Consider the following 20,514-nt stretch of genomic DNA (forward strand, 5'->3'; position numbering starts at 1 on the left):
TGCTCGGCCATCCTGACGGTACGAAGGTATGCATGCACTTGTGCCGTGCCAGCCACGCCGAAGCCAGTCATTCCAAAAGAAGGATTCGCCCAAAGGGGGAGAGAGGACGGCAAAGGTGTGCATTGCAGCCGGACTGCAGTTGTTCTTTCCAAGGGAAAGAAAAGAAAAAAAAGACGTGTCAGAAGTGGGATTCGAACCCACGCCCGGAAGACCGCACTGCGACCTGAACGCAGCGCCTTGGACCGCTCGGCCATCCTACGGTACGCAGGTATGAATGTAGTTGTGCCGTGCCAGCCACGCCGAAGCCAGTCATTCCAAAAGAAGGATTCGCCCAAAGGGGGAGAGAGGACGGCAAAGGTGTGCATTGCAGCCGGACTGCAGTTGTTCTTTCCAAGGGAAAGAAAAGAAAAAAAAGACGTGTCAGAAGTGGGATTCGAACCCACGCCCGGAAGACCGGACTGCGACCTGAACGCAGCGCCTTGGACCGCTCGGCCATCCTGACGGTACGAAGGTATGCATGCACTTGTGCCGTGCCAGCCACACCGCAACCAGTCATTCCAAAAGAAGGATTCGCCCAAAGGGGGACAGAGGACGGCAAAGGTGTGCATTGCAGCCCGACTGCAGTTGTTCTTTCGAAGGGAAAGAAAAGAAAAAAAGACGTGTCAGAAGTGGGATTCGAACCCACGCCCGGAAGACCGCACTGCGACCTGAACGCAGCGCCTTGGACCGCTCGGCCATCCTGACGGTACGAAGGTATGCATGCACTTGTGCCGTGCCAGCCACGCCGCAACCAGTCATTCCAAAAGAAGGATTCGCCCAAAGGGGGAGAGAGGACGGCAAAGGTGTGCATTGCAGCCCGACTGCAGTTGTTCTTTCGAAGGGAAAGAAAAGAAAAAAAGACGTGTCAGAAGTGGGATTCGAACCCACGCCCGGAAGACCGGACTGCGACCTGAACGCTGCGCCTTGGACCGCTCGGCCATCCTGACGGTACGAAGGTATGCATGCACTTGTGCCGTGCCAGCCACGCCGCAACCAGTCATTCCAAAAGAAGGATTCGCCCAAAGGGGGACAGAGGACGGCAAAGGTGTGCATTGCAGCCCGACTGCAGTTGTTCTTTCGAAGGGAAAGAAAAGAAAAAAAGACGTGTCAGAAGTGGGATTCGAACCCACGCCCGGAAGACCGGACTGCGACCTGAACGCAGCGCCTTGGACCGCTCGGCCATCCTACGGTACGCAGGTATGAATGTAGTTGTGCCGTGCCAGCCACGCCGAAGCCAGTCATTCCAAAAGAAGGATTCGCCCAAAGGGGGAGAGAGGACGGCAAAGGTGTGCATTGCAGCCGGACTGCAGTTGTTCTTTCCAAGGGAAAGAAAAGAAAAAAAAGACGTGTCAGAAGTGGGATTCGAACCCACGCCCGGAAGACCGGACTGCGACCTGAACGCAGCGCCTTGGACCGCTCGGCCATCCTGACGGTACGAAGGTATGCATGCACTTGTGCCGTGCCAGCCACGCCGCAACCAGTCATTCCAAAAGAAGGATTCGCCCAAAGGGGGACAGAGGACGGCAAAGGTGTGCATTGCAGCCCGACTGCAGTTGTTCTTTCGAAGGGAAAGAAAAGAAAAAAAAGACGTGTCAGAAGTGGGATTCGAACCCACGCCCGGAAGACCGCACTGCGACCTGAACGCAGCGCCTTGGACCGCTCGGCCATCCTGACGGTACGAAGGTATGCATGCACTTGTGCCGTGCCAGCCACGCCGCAACCAGTCATTCCAAAAGAAGGATTCGCCCAAAGGGGGACAGAGGACGGCAAAGGTGTGCATTGCAGCCCGACTGCAGTTGTTCTTTCGAAGGGAAAGAAAAGAAAAAAAGACGTGTCAGAAGTGGGATTCGAACCCACGCCCGGAAGACCGGACTGCGACCTGAACGCTGCGCCTTGGACCGCTCGGCCATCCTGACTTTTTTTTTTATTGCCTGCTACAAAGTACACATATTCAATACAAACACTTCAGCTTATCTTTGGCTGATCATATTGACATCAAAACTTTTTCAGACAAACAAGAGCATCAAGAATTTCCGTCCACTCAGGCGGCTCAGCCTGGGTCACAAAAATATCTCGAATATACGCAATGCTCTCAATGAAGTTTTCGCGCACAGAGCGAGCGTTCACATCTGCGTTGTTCACAGCTATCCTGGTCTTCCACAGGCTGTGCAGTCCAAGCAGCATAAACATGTCATAAGGTACGCCATTTTGATTTTCTATGGGAAGGTACCGTATACGGTGTGGAGTTATAGGCAACTCCTTTTTAAGTGTATCTTTGTAAGACATCCCAGTGAAATATTGGATCCTAACATTGAATAAATGCATGCTCTATGGTTTCGGGTTTCCGGCACAGTCTACAATTTGTGGTCTACGGAACGAACAACTTTTTTTTCTCCATCCATGTGCTTACTGTCAAAGTGTTTGTGTGCAGTTTAAAGAAAAAAGACTTTACACAAGGTCTTACAGGCCCCTTTTAAACGCCCTTAAGGAAATTTTGGCCCGTATTGCCTTAGTACAACGACCTGTAAAGCGGCACAGGCATCAACGTATCTACAAGGTCTCTATACAAGTTTTTCTGATTTACTGCACTCAGATACTCTAGAGAGAAACGGTCTGTTAGGAAACGGAAAGCCATGACAACCTCCCTGAGGTACCCTCTGTCGGCCCGACCGCTCTCACCACCTGTCGATACTATAAATTCCGGGAGGTATCTTCTAAGACGCACCTGCACTATTGTGCGCAAAAAAGGTCCGTCTGGTCTCGAAGAAACATAAAACGTGACAGCAGTTGGTGAATGAACAAATGTGACAAGCCCAGGCCCCCACTCTTAACCGAACGAAACAAATTGGTTCGGCTGGTCCTCTCCGAGCTTGATGCCCATATAAACACTGCAAACGCCCTGTGCAATTTTTGTACATTCACTCGTGCCATACACAACACTTGAAGCACGTACCAGACTTCAGTGGTCAGAAAAAGGTTACATACTGTAGCCCGCGTGAACACTGATAAGCCTCGACCTTGCAAACCTTCTGCTTTTTCCTTTATCTTTTGTGTTTCTTCCCCCCCAGCATTGCGCACGGTCTACGTAGTGTTCTAAGGGCACCCCTAAATACACCCTTAGGCAAGGCTGTCCATTGTGTATTAGCGAAAAGATGCGGTATGTTATCCCAGTTGCCGTGCCGAAACCCAGTCCATTTTTCCCCGTTAATTTCACTTCCAGTTAGACGGCAACAGGAGTCTCAAAATTTTGACCAATTCTACAATGCTCTCTTTGTCAGTGCAGAAAACTGCGATATCATCCGCGTAGGCCAGAACCTTAACTTGGGCCCACTGTAGTCGAAACTCGCTTATATTCTCATTTCTTATCATTCTCAACAGGAAAGGCTCCAAGAACAGGGCAAAAAGCAAGGGACTCAACGGACACCCTTACCTTACCGAAGAGCGGACGTTTATGCCTTAGGTAAGGTTTTTGTTCACTATAATCCGTGTAACCCAATCGGAATATGCCATCTTAACACCCTGAAATATTGTGATGCTCGGCCATCCTGATGGTACGAGGGTATGGCTGGAGTTGTGCCATGCCAGCCACTCCAAAAAAGACTTGCCCAAAAGGCAGAGGCTACAGGTTAAGTCGTGTACTACCAGCGGCGCTGCAGGCGTTTCCTGAAGGAAAGAAAAAGAAAACGTTGTAACTGCAAATTTCCCCAAAATGTTAACTTCACTTTAGTTTAAGCAGCACCCGCAATTATTTTCGTTTTCAGGAATTTTTAAACAAAATTGCTCAAGGTAAATCGCGAACAACAAGGGTTCAAAGGGCAACCCTACTTGAGTGATGACACAATAACAGCATTTTCTCCAAATTTCTTGATCACAATAAATGCTTTGAGCGTACGACGTCAATACGCCTTCGAGGATAACGGATCCCACGTTGACGTACTCTACCACCGGGGAAAGAGTAGCATTCGGGACGCGGTGAAACGATTTCTGCGAACACTCTACAGCATCACCACGTGGCCTCCTGTAACGCAACATGAATAATGCACTCCTGGCGACATGAATAAAAGTAGTTAGCTCGTGGGTTCCACATGTTTTCTTAGATTTAACTATTTTGATGACTCCTCGGAATCCTCTAGCCAAGACCTTCATGAAAAAATCAACATTCGTTAGGGTGATTGTCTGATACTGCTCTACAGCCACCAGCTGTTCAGGATCGTCAGTATTTAAATAAAACATGGCTTTCCAGATATAGGTGGCGTTCCATTGGATTCATGCGCTTCCATTACCACACTGTTCAAAAGTATCGCTATGTCTTCCTTGAAGAATTGGTAAAACTCAGCCCCCAACCGGCCTGGCCCAGGCGTCTTCTCTTCCCTTTGCTTAATTCGTTGATGGCTTTCATCATCTCCTGAAAACCGATCGATACCTCCATGCTTGCGCAGAGTCATGACTTAACTTTGGCATTAACTGCAAGAAGATTTCTTCACAGATTTTAAGGACTTGCTTTGCACCACGACCGGCTCTATGAATAGCGACCTGCCCAACGCACCTGCCGGCAATGGCAACCAGCCTGCCGAAAGGTTGGGTGCAGGGACTGCGAGCTCCGCCAGGAAATGCTGAAGTTAACCCCTAGCCTCATCAGCTTCGCTTCGCTCACGGTGTGATTTACGACTAAACGCATAAAATCTTTTGGTCGTACCAATAAATGCTGCATACACCGACCAGGGGCCGAATTCTCTAAAACGACTTGGCGTCGTTTTGAAACGACGGGGTAGCGCCATGCAAATGCATGTGTTCTGGGGTTGGGGCCGTCGCTTTGGGGTTCTCTGCAGGTAGAGTGAGCCGTAGAAAAGCGCTGTGGCAAGGGGCGCGAAGCGACACCCACTGCCCCCCCGTCGTTTCACTTGTCGCTTCGCGCCCCTTGCCACAGCGCTATTCTGCGGCTCACTCTACCTGCAGAGAACCCCAAAGCGACGGCCCCAACCCCAGAACACATGCATTTGCATGGCGCTACCCCGTCGTTTCAAAGCGACGCCCGCTTTTTAGAGAATTCGGCCCCAGTGCATACAATACCGTCCAGCACCGAGAATTTACGGTTCAGTCTAGACGCGCTACTTAGCTAAGCAAACGTCAAGCTACACAAGTATCTTAAACATTGCTTAGGTACTTGTGCATCTAAGCATTCATGACTCTGCTACCATTTTTGCCTGATCGCCTGGCATTCTTCAATTTCATCATTTCTATTCTTTTAAACATTTCAAGACTTTATCGATTTTGTATTTACGTAGAAAACCTTCTTTTTACGTGGAGCTCGTCTATGAAGGGGAAACAATTCACTGGGAAGCGTTGAATTTGTGTAAAACAGCTCCAAGAGCACATTCTGTGCGTGGTTCCACCGTACTTCTTGGGCGGATGTTTTTCAAGCGAAGGCAGCATTATTCCATGGCAAACTCTCCACGGGTGTGGCGATTTCACCATAAATGGATCACCCTGGTAGGAGCTCCCTCGGGGTGGCTTAGATCCCTAACACATGGCAAACACTGGCATGACAGCTGCCCCATGTCCGTGCCTGCCGTGAGAACTACGGCTAACCCTGCTGAAAATAAATTTCAAAGACGATAGTCTTTCTTGGGCTACTTAAACCCAGAAATTTTGGTCTGTCTGTATGTCTGTATGTCTGTCTGTCTGTGACTCGGTTCAGCCACCCGGCCAAAGCAAAGCAATGCCTGCGCAATAGTCTTATATAGTTAGAGCTAAAAATACCCGTCTATGTCCGGTGTAATGCCCATACTTGTCAACGTTGTTGAAGAAGAACAAGACATTACGCAAATATGAGACAACAAATCAATACAGAAGTGATATTTGTAGTGTTCCTTTATAAAAAATGAACCATGCTTGACTTTTGCGAAATTAAATACTTCATCAACTGAAAAAAAAGAATTCACTCCGCCGTCGCCTGCTGTCGCCCGCGCCACTACAGCTTCTGGCGCCATTTTAAGAAATCAACCGGCAACAGTTACGCAAGGCTCCACTAGATAGGTTTCACGTTCGGCTTGCAACGCACGTGGAGTAGGGAAACGCGGTTCTATAAACATTTAAGTAGGGCGCCTCGGTGAACGCTCGTCTTCACCGTACGGCAGCGTTCGCATCGAGACACCCGGTTTGGAGCAGTGGAACGCGGGAAATTTAAAATGATTTAAGCAAACATTTGGCGTATTTACGTTGGGAGGAGCGCGACGCAAGAAGAACAACATGAGAGGTGAGCGGGAAAGCGAAGGGAGGCATTTACACGCAAAAGCCGATAAAGACTATCGTCTTTTGACGGCATTTGCAACGAAAGGAGCAGATACGCGGCCAATTTTTTCTCACCGTGCTGCGGCCGGTCTTGCTTAGCTGGACGCAACAAAGTTATCGCGTACGATGTGTTCACTGAAAGTAAGATGCAAGAAACAGTCGGACAAGTTCTTTCAGCTTATTCTTTCACAACAGTGTTTCCTACGGATGGGTTGGCTGCCGACCCTGATGTCGCAGTCGACAATATCCAAAATCGGCATCCATGATGCTGCGACACCGCTTCCACAGAAACGTAAGGCCACCAATAGTGCGGGAGAAATTACTGATGCATGGCTGTTTTTCAAAGGAAAGCCTTATTATCCTCCCTGATGCCGTTGTACGCCAATACGCCATGCAGGAAACGCAAATTTCGTGACAGTGAAGATGAATAATCGTGGACGACGTGAAAGAAAAAAAATTAAAGCCATTCCACTCAATGTGAAAGCTGTCGGACGGGCAGAGCAGTCATTCGTCATAATGGGCTGTAGCGCCGTTATCCGCTACCTCTTACCACCCATCACACTCTTCGCCGCACTCCCTCAATCCTCTCCGGATAAATTAAAAGAAGGTATGTCCAACGCATTTCAAATTTCCCGCTTTCGCAGTGCTTGCGCGCCCCTGTCTGAAACTGCGCCAGCGGGAGTTTTGTTCTTCTTCTGTTTGTTTTTTCTCCCGCACGTGCCGGCCTTGCACTGCCGGTTTTTTACGCTTACTATTGTAAAAACCAACCCAACCAGTTGAGTACGTATCTTTTGCCTAAAATGTACCTGCAGTTTTCTTTGCGCTAAACAACGGGTAGATGTATTACTAGCACCAGCAGATCACGAGTTTGGAGCGCTCACGTCTACATAAACCTCTTGGCTTTCGAGGACTTCTTGAGACTCCGCGACGACAACCGCTAAGACGGAACGCCGTGGGGCTCTAGAGTCCAGCGCGTGAGCTGCGACGAGAAGGCGAGCTCCTAAAGAGCTCTGCGAAACGCTTCCCGGGGCCGGAATTGAACCTGGATCCCTGAAGGTATGAAGAAGCCTGCGTCTATCCGATTGCTCCATGTCTACATGGTGGAAGCGAATACCAAGCAGCAGCTACGTTTCGCGCCGTACACCCCAAACCCAAACATTAGGCTTACCGAGTGCACACCCGAGAGTTGCTTTCTGTATTCTAAAAAAGTGGTGCGTGCCTACAGAGTAGCACTTACTCCCAGTGTGCGATTGGTCGACCAAAGAATCCATTACAAGAAAGCTTTGTGTTCAACAATCGTCGTCGTTAGGCGGAGGGGTGCATGATTTTAAATGCGTAGGATTTTTTGCCGAGTAACCCCCCCCCCTCAGCCAGAACCGTGTAACTGTCTCATTTCCACAAAAATGCAGATTTCGCGAAAGTTGAACCTCTAATCGTTGGAAATAATAAACAATTCAACTTCAATTCGATTCAACTCAATTGCTCGAACGAAATTTTTAAAAACTAAAAAAATAACAAAACTGTAAAATAATTACTAAAAATAGCGCACCGTGCAACATTTTACATTTCCACAATTATGCAGATTTCGCGAAACTTCCAAATGTAATCGTGGTAATAACGTGAACGGAGATAATTGGTCGGGCAAAATTTTGAAAAACTAAAAATAGGAAAAATGCTAAAAAAAGACCGAAATTGGCGATCCGTGAAACGCCCTTTATTTCCACAATAATGCCGATTTCGCGTAAACTCCACTTCTAATACTTATAATACCATAAATGGAGATAATTGGTCTGCCAGAATTTTCATAAATGAACAATTTACCACCAGAAAATAAACCACCAGAAAATAGTCTGAAAAAAAATTAAAACTCATTACAAGCGACATAAGAATGCTGCGCATTAGTAGATAATTCTCTGGATTTCTGCAGACTTTTTGTGCTTTTCGGTTATACTCGTCCTATAAAACGCGTCATAAGAAAATGAGAACTTGGCCAGCGCTGAGTGCTTCTTCCTGTTGTTCTCATCCTTCTGGTGGACTTTTTGAAATGTCTGTGACGAACGCTTCGTCATGTTTCTGTTTTCGAACGCAGTGTCTAGAGTGCCGTCCGACGGCACTGTAGCTGCTCGCTGCAGGCATGGCTAGAGTTCCGTCCGAAGACATTCGATTTTTTAAGGCTAGGCTAGCAGCGGCCGAAGCGTAATCAACCAGAGACAATTGATCATTGTTTAGTGTTGTGCCGGGACGCTGTGTTCTTCTGGGACGTTTTGCAGCGGACACTAAAAACGGACATTGACATAACCCCGTACACCATCCGCTTCCTGCCATTTGAAGATGTTAATCTGGGTGCCATATGACGTTTTCGTTCTCGTAGGATTGTTTAGCTTGTGGAATTGCCGCATGACTTATCGGCATGTGGAACCCACTAGGCCGACCAAGTGCGTTTTTCGTGAACAGGCGGCGTTAGTGCGGAGCATTTATGCTGCGCAGAGTGATCCACCAGAGTGGCTGCCTCTTTTGGATGCGTGTGTTTGCTTGCATGAGTTTTATTCTTTGTTCGACTGATGTCCTTGCTCTTTGCTCTCTGTTAGTGTTTATGTTGTGTTACGTGTCCTATCTTCTGAAGTTTTCAAAAATTTCCATGCATTAAAGAAAAACAAAGTCTGTCCTTGTAGTGTACAGGATCCGTCTGAGCTTCCTGAACCCAGGGACGGTGGTTCGAGAGCGGCTCTTGCCTTGTTTTTTTCATCTTAAAATTCAACTACAATTTTTATGCCTTAGGCTACTTTTGGTGTTTCAAATTATTTCTTTGTGTGCGTTAGGTCATGGTATGTTATGTTTAGGTTAGGTAGCCTGGATTTACGTTATATAAGGCGATCTAGTGCCAGACGCGCCAATTTTGCCACAAAACGCCGGTGGACGTCGATATAGTGGAGTGATTACAATACCGTCGAACGGCACTATAGACACGGCCTTTTTCGAATCCATGCTATGAGAAAAAAGGCGCCGGATATTCTTTTTGTTTTATTCTTGCTGATGTGCGCGCGGTACAAAACGCGCCAAACGCTATAGAGCGCGTTAGTAAATGATTAGCTACTGCAGATGATTCTAACCGTAACCTTCTGCTGCTATCTAGCTCTGCTGTACAACACCGGAGTTGTTTAATTTGCACTTCCACCGTGGTGCGTTACCAGAAAACCCAGCTCAGCCAAGCGCACGTGATCGGGGGCTTGAGCTAAGCGAGGAGCTACCCGAACAAACGAAGACAGACATCGCACCTGACCGTGCGCCTTGTGGGGAACACCCAGCGTCGGCAAGCTCGCCCTTCGAGAACAGTCGGTCAATCGTTCCTGGCGGAATCTCTCACGTGCTACACTCTTCGCCAGTTCACGTGCGCTCGCGCCTGAAGTGGGGAGCACCGACGCTGAGTTCGCGAAGCCGGTGGCCGTGGATTCTAGCGCGGTTCACTTCAGCGGGAGCCGTTTTCAACCGACGGTGTAAACGTGGATGCAGTTGAAATGGCTGCTTGCATGGTCAACGAGCGCAAAGGAGAGCAGGTCAATCCATCACCACAAGTCGATGATGCAATTAACCCCTACCAACAGGCGCAAAGTTCAATCCTTGCCTTCCGAAATGAGGACAAACTGCAAGCGCTGAGGGATGCGGGAGACGCTGCCTGCGAGGATCTGCACCAGGAGCTGCAGACCTTTCAGGCTAGTCTGGACGCCGCTAGCTCCAGAAGTGGACTGGAAGACTTGCGCGTCCGGCGGGCAGAGCTGCGGCGTACTCTACTGTGCTAGGCGACGCATGTTCAATGACGAACCTTGTATTGAGTTTAATCCGGAACGATGAACCCCTGCTTGCACGTTATCTGAATGTTTGCTTATAATCTGTGTTGTGCATAAAAAATCAGTTGGCAGTGAGTGCTCCACTCGTTCATGCAATCCTTAATCCCTCGCCTTTCCTCCAGCTTAGTGCCAGCAAAGATTCGATTCAAAAACCAAACAGCCCCATTCCAAGCTCTGCAGAAATTGCTCCTGGGCATCGCTTTTCAGTAGTGGCAATGGTCGTGGAACGAATGGTTGGTGGGATGCACTATCCGCCGAAATGTGAACGGGGAGAGTATTTCGTCCGAATCATGAGAGCTGAAGTGGTCAAAGGTACGTGTCAAGTATCTCATGAATGTCCCTAGAAAGAGGCGAGTGATTTCCTCCACATAAATCACGTATGGCCACCGTGTAGCTTGTATAGATTCGTAAAGTAGTTCCGCAAGGTGCTTGACGAAAAGCAGTATTTAGTGCTTGAAAGCCGTCCCGGATAAACGTAAGCTCGTCCAGCATAGTGCAGGACGTGGCGTATTTCGGAGAAGCAAGTTTGGCAGGGTAGGAAGACATTGAAGTTTGCTGTTCAGCAAGTCGTGTGACCCTAACGTCCGCAAATACCTGTACGACGTCGGGTTCAAACTCAGCCGTCAATACGTGTGCTCCTACGTCTTAGTTGTAGGTGTCCTCTTGAGGGGTCAAAAAACCTCTTATTTCCTTCACAACTCACTAAATGCGCCGGCGCCACCGCAGCTCTCCGAAGCTTTCTTTCCTCCATAGAGTGAGGAGATCAGCTGAAATGAAGACTATTTCCGAGTTCCCAATATGTTACTCTCTCTGTCTCCCAGCAACACGCAAAAAAAGCATCGTCTCACTAACCCTGTTTGTTTGAATTTCGCAGTAAATCCTTGCAGAAGAGCCATAAGCTCTTATAATACCACTTTCATTCACTGATATGCTCGATGTTAAGTAACTGCCGGCTCGAAAAACACAAATTTTCTCTTTTCAACAGACGTTTCTGTAGTACAACAGGATTTCGTCCATAGAGCAATGATTTCGGTTGGTACTACCGCACCGTCTGTCATGCGACAGGAATCTCTGCAGTAGAACTACAGAATGTCGGTCGCATAATAGACTTTTTGTGCTAACAGCAAAATGTCCCATTTCCTTATTAAACGATTATCATGTCGTACTTGTTTTTTCGATTAGAGCATAATTGTGCTTGCGGGAAACGCCTGATTGAGTCAGTACCGTCATTTGGAAACGGCACTCTTTTTAATCCTGGTGAGAACCATCGATAGTCTATACGAGGCCCGTTTCGAAGGGTTACTTATTTTCGACCAGATTTAGGGGAAATCCCCAAGGTGGAAAAAGTATCTGTAAAGGAAAGTTTGACATCCACCTAAATGCAGCCATACCGCTACACAGGAAAGCTAAACAGCTTCCGGAAACTTCGCAGTTGAAGAAAACTTCGTACTGGTCCAGAATTTCAACCCAGGACCACTACCTAACCGGAGCAGTCGCTTTCCCAACTGAGCTAACCACGAGGCTACTCGTTAGTAGCGCGAAAGCGAATTGATCAACAACTCGAAGCGAAGGACAGGTGTTAATCGACCAGATTTTAGGGGAAATCCCCAATGTGGAGTAAGTTTCTGTAAAGGAAAGTTTGACATCCACCTAAATGCAGCCAAACCACTACACAGGAAAGCTATGCAGCTTTCTCGGAAACTTCGCAGTTGAGAAAAAATTGCGATGTTTTCGAGAAAGCTGTTTAGCTTTCCTGTGTAGCGGTATGGCTGCATTAAGGTGGATGTTAAACTTTCCTTTACGGTTAGTTATTTTGTGAAAAGAACGGAATCAAGACCGGGGCAAGCAAAGCGACAGACGTGGTGATTCCAATAAATAACTAATATTTATTACAGCTCCGTCTGAACAGGTGGGCCAAGCAAGCTCCAGGAGGACCGTGATGTCAAGGGGGCCCGCAGTTGTAGCCTACGAAATGAAGAGTTCATAACTTATTCATGTATTCATTGTTTTATTTCTGTATTTATTTATTTATTTATTTATTTATTTATTTATTTATTTATTTATTTATTTATTTATTTATTTGTCGATACTACGATCTGGATACGAGATCTCTGTTAGGGCTTGCAGGAGCAGCGCAACAGGAATGATAATGCGTGGGATGGCAGCTGTGTCCACGTGCGCCAGTTCAGTAATACAATTCAGAGCAAGTGTGTACAGCCACATTCATCTTGGTGAACTCCGATCTCTGAAAAATGAGTAGTTTTTATCCCTTTGCTTTTTGTTATGAATGCCCGCGGTAGCCGGATATATTGGAAGCTGTAAGAATGTCGGTAGATTGAAAATGACGAAAATTCAACCTATGCTGCATAATACGTGGCATAGATTCTGCTATAGGTATTTATAATATATTTCTTTTTTTACTCGTTCGACTGACGGTCACAAATTATTCTTGCCTCATCAATCACAGGATTGTTTTGATTTCCTTCGTCAGTTGCCAAGTTCCACTGTTTCACGTGCCTTTCTCAGTGAGCACCGATGTTTTATAGAATTACGAATACTAACCACCCGCCTTCAGGGTTTACCAGCCCTTGAAAATCCGCAGGATATTCGAGGAATGTTCATCCTGCAGTGGGCCTGAGTAGGTTGCTGTTGTTGTTGGTGGTGGTGATGATGATGACGATCATGATGTTCCAACAGGTAGGGCCTTCGGACACTCGTAATGATAGGTGTTCATTATATACCACGAAGTGACACGCATTTCCGAGAGATTCAGGGAGTTTGTGAAATTTGTTGGTTTTCTACATGCTACGGGGCTGTCTTCATTGTTACGTTATTCTTGACGCATACAACGTGGCACCGGCCGAAAGGTATCCATTACGGAAGCCACCCCATATGCCTAGAAAGGAGCCCTCGTCATTTGGCGGTTAAATGTAAATGAAGCTCTCACCCTCAACAGGAAAATAATTGCCCGGGCTCTCGACTGGCAAGCACACTGGGACACTTCCAGAGCATTCGAAAGTCAGCAATGTTCTGTAGGGCTGTGCACTCGCGACGCAGGATCATTGCACGGTCCAAATGTCGTTCGGGAAGAAAGAATAACTGAACACATTATCGCCGGTCTATTAGCTCCACCTATAACAGGTGTCATTGCATGGTTCCCCAAGGAGGACGAGTTAGCGTGGCCTAAAGCTGCCATTTAGACTGATCCCTCGTTAAAGAAAAACTAAAACAGAAAGCAAACTCTGAAGCTGTAAGGTAATGTATGAATGAGCGGCACCTTGTGTACGTTTTTTCGTCTTCGAACCTTTCTCAGATGGTAATATGTTAATACGAAAACTATTGTCAATATTTATAACAGCTGAAAGCATGAAGAGTAGAGCTGTACTCCATTCTCTGAACATCACGCTTGATGATTACTTGCTAATAATTTGACTTCTGGCGCGATGACAGCTTTACACTAGCATTCGCTAACAACAGGAGGTGCCGGAAAGTAGCGGTATACTTTGGCTATCAACTGCTCTCATTTTCGTTAGTTGATGTGAGATACCGTGAACAAAGGGGTCATAGGAACTACTGTAATCGAATCGAATATCTGTTGCAGTGCAGTGGACGAGAAGACGGAAGCAACGTCGGTGGTTTGTACTGAAACAGAACGTAGCACACATGCACAACATTGTCACTGACTCTTCAGCAAGGCACGTGTGAGGCAGTGGGGAGTATGGCAAACGTCTGGCCAGAGAGCTGAAATTATTTGGTTGGGCATCAGACGTTCCGGCCGCGCCGAGGTTGGCGCCGTATCTACGAAAATGCAAGAAAAAGGTAAGCGGCCAGAATAACACGCCCATCTGAGAAGAAAGAGCATAAACGTAATATGCAACGCACAGTGCTTCGGACGGGTTGCAAAGAGTATACCTGGGGTTCCTACATTTTAACCACACAGCCACACATGAAATGCAATGAATGCATTTATTAACAATTCCCGCAGCCAATAATGAAGTTACGTTATTTCCCAGAAGTATTATATGGAGTGTAAGCCTGGGACTTTCAAAAAGAAGTTGATTCAAGCTACTTGATGGGGTAAAAAACAGAAAAACGGAAACACATTTCAACCCAGTCAATTCCGATCAGCATCTCGATTTGAACCGCACAAAATTCATAACTGAAGCTCAGGACCAAATAAGAAGCAACTCGCTGTGGTCACTTCCCGCTTTTTTATGATCCCTGTTGTCTGTTACGAGACATCATGACCGTACAGGGTTGTTACTTACAACCACACAATTTCTCAGTGACGTGTTGAAAACCTCGCGTTTCCCGCTGGGATGAATAATTGTGCTGTTGTGGAAAGTCAGGATAGTTGATGACAACGGCTGTTTTTCAGCCATTATGGCGAATTATCAGCGATAGTATGAGTACCGATCCTCTCACATTGATTTAAATACACGATCAATAAAAAGGCACCCATTCACTTGGACTGCATCTTTGCAAACGGCTATGGTACATTCTTTCCCAATAGGATGCATATAGACATTATTCGGTAGGAATGAACTCTACACTTTTCTTACAGCTTTTAGGAATACAGACCTACTAGAACTATATGAAGGGTAACTTTTTTTACACAAAAGAAAGCCCGATGAAGATTACAAATCTCGCGTTCACCACCTATATATTTTCTTTCTTCAAATTGTGAAGTTTTACGCGACAAGCTTTATTTCGGCTCTAGGGAGCCCGGTATTTATGGGCCGCGAATTAATTTCTCCAGCTTGGGATGTCAAGAGCACGCCTCAATCTCGGTACGAGGGCGTTCTTTCTTTCCCCCTCGTTCACAAATGCCGCAGCTGGCGCCGGGAATCCAACCCGCAACCGTCGGCTCAGCAACACGACGCCTAGGCCACTGAGCCATGTCGGCAGTTGTGGGCCCGGCTGGACGGCCGTTTGAGAGCCGGTGCTTCAGGTAAGCAGCACAGCGGGGGTAGACGAAGCCAAGGCCCCACAGCACGCTGGCCACTGATGGGGCCGCTCCAGGGGTGATGCTGGACACAGAATCACTTGGGCCTCCAGTGGTATGTGCCGCTGCCGTTGGGGCACTGGCCACCTCCAAACACGGCCCTGTGCTTCGCGGTTGCCGCGTGCAGCCAGTCGCTGTCCCTCTTGGGAAGGCGGTCCAGGCCAACATGGCCTGTTGGGGCGAGAAATGGTACAGCGTCACGCTAGTTCCCTTTGCCCTAGATTAGAGGCTGTGCTATGATACGGACTGCTGCATTTATTCGAACATAGATAAGAATACAACTGCTAACGCGGTAGCTGGCGGTTTCTAAGGCCCGCCTTGATGATTAGGATTAGGTTGTACGAGAATTCCCTTGAGAATTAATTGTATCACTCCCGCTGTTCGCAAAGTATGCATGTGAAATAAAATTACAGCACAATTATGCAGCGTGCGGCTCAACGTAACTGATGAAGTCGCTTTTGCTGAGTATCCTTAAACTACAGAATACTGCCATTCCCGAATTAGGATGACAAACTAATGAGTGCGCGACAATCAGGGCACTATTGGGCAGTTTTTTTCCTCCTAATCAAAGCAGTGTACCCCTAGTGTAACCGGAGCTGTGGCACGCGGTGATTCTAGAGACCTTGAGTGCTTCCGTTGCTTTAGATGGGTGTCCTGTGACCAGTGGTGGCCAGTAACTAGTTACTGTGACGCGTTAACGGTAACTAGTTACGTTTTCAGTAACTTGTTTTAACTGTAACTAGTTAATTTCAAGCTGGAGGAACTTGTACCTGCACGAGTGTTACATTCTTACGAAGTAACTGTAACTGAAACTATCGTCATGGTTACGTATTTTTTTATAAGTGCATTATCCAATCGCTACTATTGTTCAATGCCGACTTAGAGTTTACGCTTTCCACTTTTCGGACTTTCTTTTTCAAAAAACCTCTCCACTTTTTCACAAGGTTTCCTAGCAGCTAACATACGGCCGAGCCTGTGTTGAGCGATTAGTTACGTCGTACCACAGTCTGAGCTAGCGAAGGGACAAAGCTCTGTTCAGACTAACGACGCAAAAGCAACATCATGATGTATGGACGTAAAAAAAAGGCGTGTCACACAGTTTGCGTGGCTGAGACGTGAAATGACGTCATTCTTTCAAGTCATTATGACAGCTGCGGCAACAGTCTGAACCCGGCCTAACAAAGAATGACGCAGCTTGCACGCAGACAGGTGAAGGTCACTTGGGATGCGACGAATGACAGCGGAGGTTTTAGAGGTAGCAGACATTTCTCTCTGCAGGAGAAGAGCAGTAGATTTCGCTCACGCAGTATCCCCCGCCCCACTAAATGTGTGCGAGTGTGCGAAAAGGTATGGTGGAGGAACCAGAGCCAGGGGGGGAACTTGTACCTATTTCACTTGTAGCATCGAAGGAAGGCTATAGCGAGTTCATAAATGCAAGGATGCGGAAAGTTTACACCATCTGTTAGCAAATTTCACAGATAACTCCATAGCTCCAGTCCAAAGCGGAAAAATTACTTTCGTGCCAACATTCGTCTTCAAGCTTTCCATCAAATGAAGATATAAGTACTTGTGTAAGTAGGTAGTACATATTTAAGTAGACCACAGGAAAATCTTACGCCGCGTAGTCTGAGGGAAAGTGGCGATAGGCGAGCCACACGAACAAGCGTTGGAAGTGTCCGTCCCAAGAAAAAAAACGCGGTTAGGGAGGTCGCAGGAATCGTACCCGGGATGTTTACGCCGTGAAACAGCAACTTTGCCACACGAAAACGCCCGAGAGGTACGGGGTTAAGAACGGCGGGGACAACAGCCAACGAAACGTACCGAACTCAGATAGAGCGATTTATGCTTTATAGCGAACACTGAAGGTTCTTCTTGCATTGCGTATGTAAAATTTATTTTTCTAACGAATTAAAGTCAAACTTGGTTATAGCGAACTGCAATATGCGCCACGATTAGTTCGATATATCCAATAGTTCGATATAGCCGAACCCACATATAACGAGATTATTGTTACGAGTTCGCAATACGCGGAAATCCTCTTGCCATCCCCGAACGCAGAAACGAACAAAACAAAGTATATCATTACTTCACACAAAACAGTCGATTTATTGCAAATGGTGAAGCTGCTTCCCGCCTTAACACCTTAACTGCCTACTTCCAAAAAAAAGCGGTGATTTTTGTTTTCCCTTTCGTTTTGGCAGCGTCAACTAGCACATGATTCCTTACACGAGACATTGTTTGCGCCAGTTTGAGTCCGTGTCCTTCATTATTCAAGAAATATTGGCGAAGACATCGACTGCCGAAAGCGTCGGACGGATTTCACTCGGGACATCCTCTGCCTCCTTGGTGCTTTTCATCAGCATTCTGCTGCTGACGGTGCCCGCATCCGAGGGGCTTACAGTGACGGCAACGTCGTCGTCGACACTAAGGAGATCTTCGAAGGACACTCATTTCGGCACAGCATTGGGAAGGTTGGAGAGCTGCCGTTTTGGTCCGGACTCACTGCGTGGGCGGGTGTTGTCGTGAGTTCCGCTCGTCGGAAAGAGTTACGGAAAGTGTCGGGCGTGATGTCACTCCATACTAGGCGCAATGTCTCAGTCGCGGCCTTTGCTCAGTGGTCGCGGCCAATCAACATCTCAATCGCCGCTCTGAGACCATGCATTTTGGCGGCCATTCTAGGCACGCCGAGTTTAATATATCAGATGTGACGTTCGTTATAAGGAATATGTTTCGGGTGTATTTCCGTAACTGCTTTATTTTTGTTCAATATATAGCATAATTGGCTCTATCCCTGTTCGTTACAGTCGGTTTTGACTGTATACATTCGATATATCGAACTCCAAGCGCGCGCGATTTGTACCCGAACGCCCGCCAACGCACTCCGACTTCCCGGACTGCGCCTAGCCTCCGCACCGCTGACCTGCGCGGCCGCGCTTGCGTGAAACGCAGCAGTGGGAGAAATGCACGGCTTTTGCCTGCCTCGCTTTGAAGCACTCCAAATCGGCAGCTGCCGGCCACGTGATCAAGTACCTGCAAGCAGCACGGGACCTTTCGGGCTTTAGGTAAGAGAAAGAAAAATACAGTGACGAGGGCGGGCGTTTGTCGACTTGATATCGCGTGTTGAGACTGCGATTCTCATACATGGTACTGAACGCAGACTTAAGGCGAAAATCACCGCCTACTTCAAATAGGTGTACATTTCTCTGCAATAATTTTTGGAGTAGGATACTATTCACGGGGAGTGACATTATCTTTGTCTAACGCGTTTCCATTCAACTGGGCACAATATTTATAACAAATTTAATACTGAAGTTCGTTATAAGTGGGTTTGGTTATTTCGAATTACTTCGTATAGCGAATAAATCAAATTGAACCAGGGGGTTCGTTGTAACCGGGTTTGACTGGGACATGTGCAGCCAGTTGGAAAGGAAAGAAGCTGTAGTGGCATGCAGTGCTCAACACATACACAGAAAATACGCCAGACAGAAATCTTCACAATTATTCGAGCCAAAATGGTTAATTTGCAAGCGTAAAAAATGAAATAAACTGAGAAATAAATACAGGTGGCCATAGTGCACAAAAGCAATTCTATCTCGCCCCTTCAGGCCACCTGGTCACGACACGGAAAGGCAAATGCACACATCGGTTTGAGAGATTGGGAAGAGATAATGAGAAAACAAAAAAGCGATAACGTAACCCCCAAATTGGGCCTAACCTTACCGCCTCCGCAAGAAACAAAAGAGAAGAAACTGAATACAGAAAAAAACGCTTCCCTGATTATAATCGAAACTGGGTCCTTCGCATCATATAAACGATGTGTATCTATTTGCGCTACCTTTTCTTTATTTATTACCGTACGGCGATATACAAGAACCAAAACGGTACAACACAAGACAGCACGAGTTAATACAATGCCGCCATTCGGTTCTTTCGGAGGCCTGTATCGTTAAAAACCTATTTCAGTGTGGTCAGTAGTTTTGCGCGTGCCAACCATTCACGCCCATGGTCTTGCACTTTAAAGGGACACTGAAGTGATATGTAAACATTGCGGGATTACTAGCGCAAATTGTAGTACGGAGTCACCAGGCCATGGTTCGACCACTCTGGGCGCATTTACGCGATTTAATTTAGTAGAAAAATTAATTGGAAAATGCTGTCTTCCTCTCTTTACGCTCGCCCATTTTCTGTGGCGTTTTCGTGTGACGTCGGGAGGAGACGAGCTCGCAATTGGCTGTGCTACTGCACGGCTCGCCGGCCTTCAGAGTCAGTCGGCCCAGCGTTTCGTCCGCCGGAAGCCGACGGGTCGTCGCAATTCGTTCGCTCAGTTGAAACGAAGCCAGAACACGTTTGTGAATGGAAGAATGTACCTTTCTTTACTTGGTTAGTTTGTACACTGTATCTAACTCCGAGTCAAGGTCGCCTCACGCAAGCGCTGCACAAGCGCACATGCGACGCTTCGCTGACTGGTACGCCAGTACGAAAATATAAGGCCTCTTGAAGGCGGGGAAGAGTCAGCGAAGTCAATATGGATACTAATGAAATAAAATCCACTGATATTTTTACCTTACAGCGTAAAACTAGGGTGTGGGAAGCACTTTTTTGCGCTGGGTGAACAAGCACAGCGGCCAGCACCACGACTACGCATCTGCGAATGCTTTTCCGTCTAAGAAATGCAATTGCTAGACGTGAGATATTGTGGAAACTTGGGGGATGCTTACTGCACGAACGCAAAACAACAAATAGTCACCTAAGCTGCTTGGAATGCTAAAACTAAATAAAACTGTAAACTGGTTATACATTATATACCTTATATTTCCAAGGTCGGCAGCGCTCGCCTGTGGTCGAGTGGTTCGGAGCGCCATGTATGTCATCGCAACTGTTTTGCAAGTCACCAGTTCGAATCCCCGGGGGTACCTTCGTTTTTTTTTGTATATAAGTTGATTTTTTCGTTTTCGGCCGATGTTTTCGATACTGAGTTTACCTTTTTTTGTGCCGTAACGTTCACTGCTCCACGAACTAGTTCACAGAACGCGCGCAGGCTGGCACTGGCGCGCTAGCGAGTTCTCGTTGGCGTGCTGTTGCCATAAGCACCGACTGCTTTCGGGCAGTGGGCACAGGCCAGAATCAACAGACCCTTGGCCTGGTGCGAACACACTTTTTACGATACAGGCGTGAGTGAGGCAAGCTCCAAATATGCGGAAAAAGCGCATGGCATTTGAGCGTCTGCGGGGACTCGGACGGCGTTCATGCACTGCGTAGGCCTCGGCTAGTGAATGCTACGATTCCAAGCCGTCCAGGGAGGCTTATCATATGCATTTTACATCCGACAACATG

The 20,514-nt window shown here is 47.3% G+C and overlaps 8 non-coding genes across 8 annotated transcripts; all 8 read right to left on the reverse strand.

Annotated features, from left to right (window-relative positions):
- Positions 1-176: 176 nt before the first annotated feature.
- On the reverse strand, positions 177-259 carry Trnal-cag (transfer RNA leucine (anticodon CAG)). The gene has a single exon. It is a non-coding gene; the product is annotated as a tRNA-Leu (tRNA).
- A 159-nt stretch (positions 260-418) lies between these two features.
- Positions 419-502, reverse strand: Trnal-cag (transfer RNA leucine (anticodon CAG)). Its single transcript has one exon. It is a non-coding gene; the product is annotated as a tRNA-Leu (tRNA).
- A 158-nt stretch (positions 503-660) lies between these two features.
- Positions 661-744, reverse strand: Trnal-cag (transfer RNA leucine (anticodon CAG)). The gene has a single exon. It is a non-coding gene; the product is annotated as a tRNA-Leu (tRNA).
- Positions 745-902: 158 nt separating this feature from the next.
- Trnal-cag (transfer RNA leucine (anticodon CAG)) lies at positions 903-986 on the reverse strand. Its single transcript has one exon. It is a non-coding gene; the product is annotated as a tRNA-Leu (tRNA).
- Positions 987-1,144: 158 nt separating this feature from the next.
- Trnal-cag (transfer RNA leucine (anticodon CAG)) lies at positions 1,145-1,227 on the reverse strand. Its single transcript has one exon. It is a non-coding gene; the product is annotated as a tRNA-Leu (tRNA).
- A 159-nt stretch (positions 1,228-1,386) lies between these two features.
- Trnal-cag (transfer RNA leucine (anticodon CAG)) lies at positions 1,387-1,470 on the reverse strand. The gene has a single exon. It is a non-coding gene; the product is annotated as a tRNA-Leu (tRNA).
- Positions 1,471-1,629: 159 nt separating this feature from the next.
- Positions 1,630-1,713, reverse strand: Trnal-cag (transfer RNA leucine (anticodon CAG)). The gene has a single exon. It is a non-coding gene; the product is annotated as a tRNA-Leu (tRNA).
- A 158-nt stretch (positions 1,714-1,871) lies between these two features.
- Positions 1,872-1,955, reverse strand: Trnal-cag (transfer RNA leucine (anticodon CAG)). The gene has a single exon. It is a non-coding gene; the product is annotated as a tRNA-Leu (tRNA).
- Between the last annotated feature and the right edge of the window lie 18,559 nt (positions 1,956-20,514).

The sequence above is a fragment of the Haemaphysalis longicornis genome, unplaced genomic scaffold (genome assembly GCF_048455015.1).
Source record: "Haemaphysalis longicornis isolate Haplotype H1 unplaced genomic scaffold, Haemaphysalis longicornis Haplotype H1 scaffold_28, whole genome shotgun sequence".
Classification (NCBI taxonomy): Eukaryota; Metazoa; Arthropoda; class Arachnida; order Ixodida; family Ixodidae; genus Haemaphysalis; species Haemaphysalis longicornis.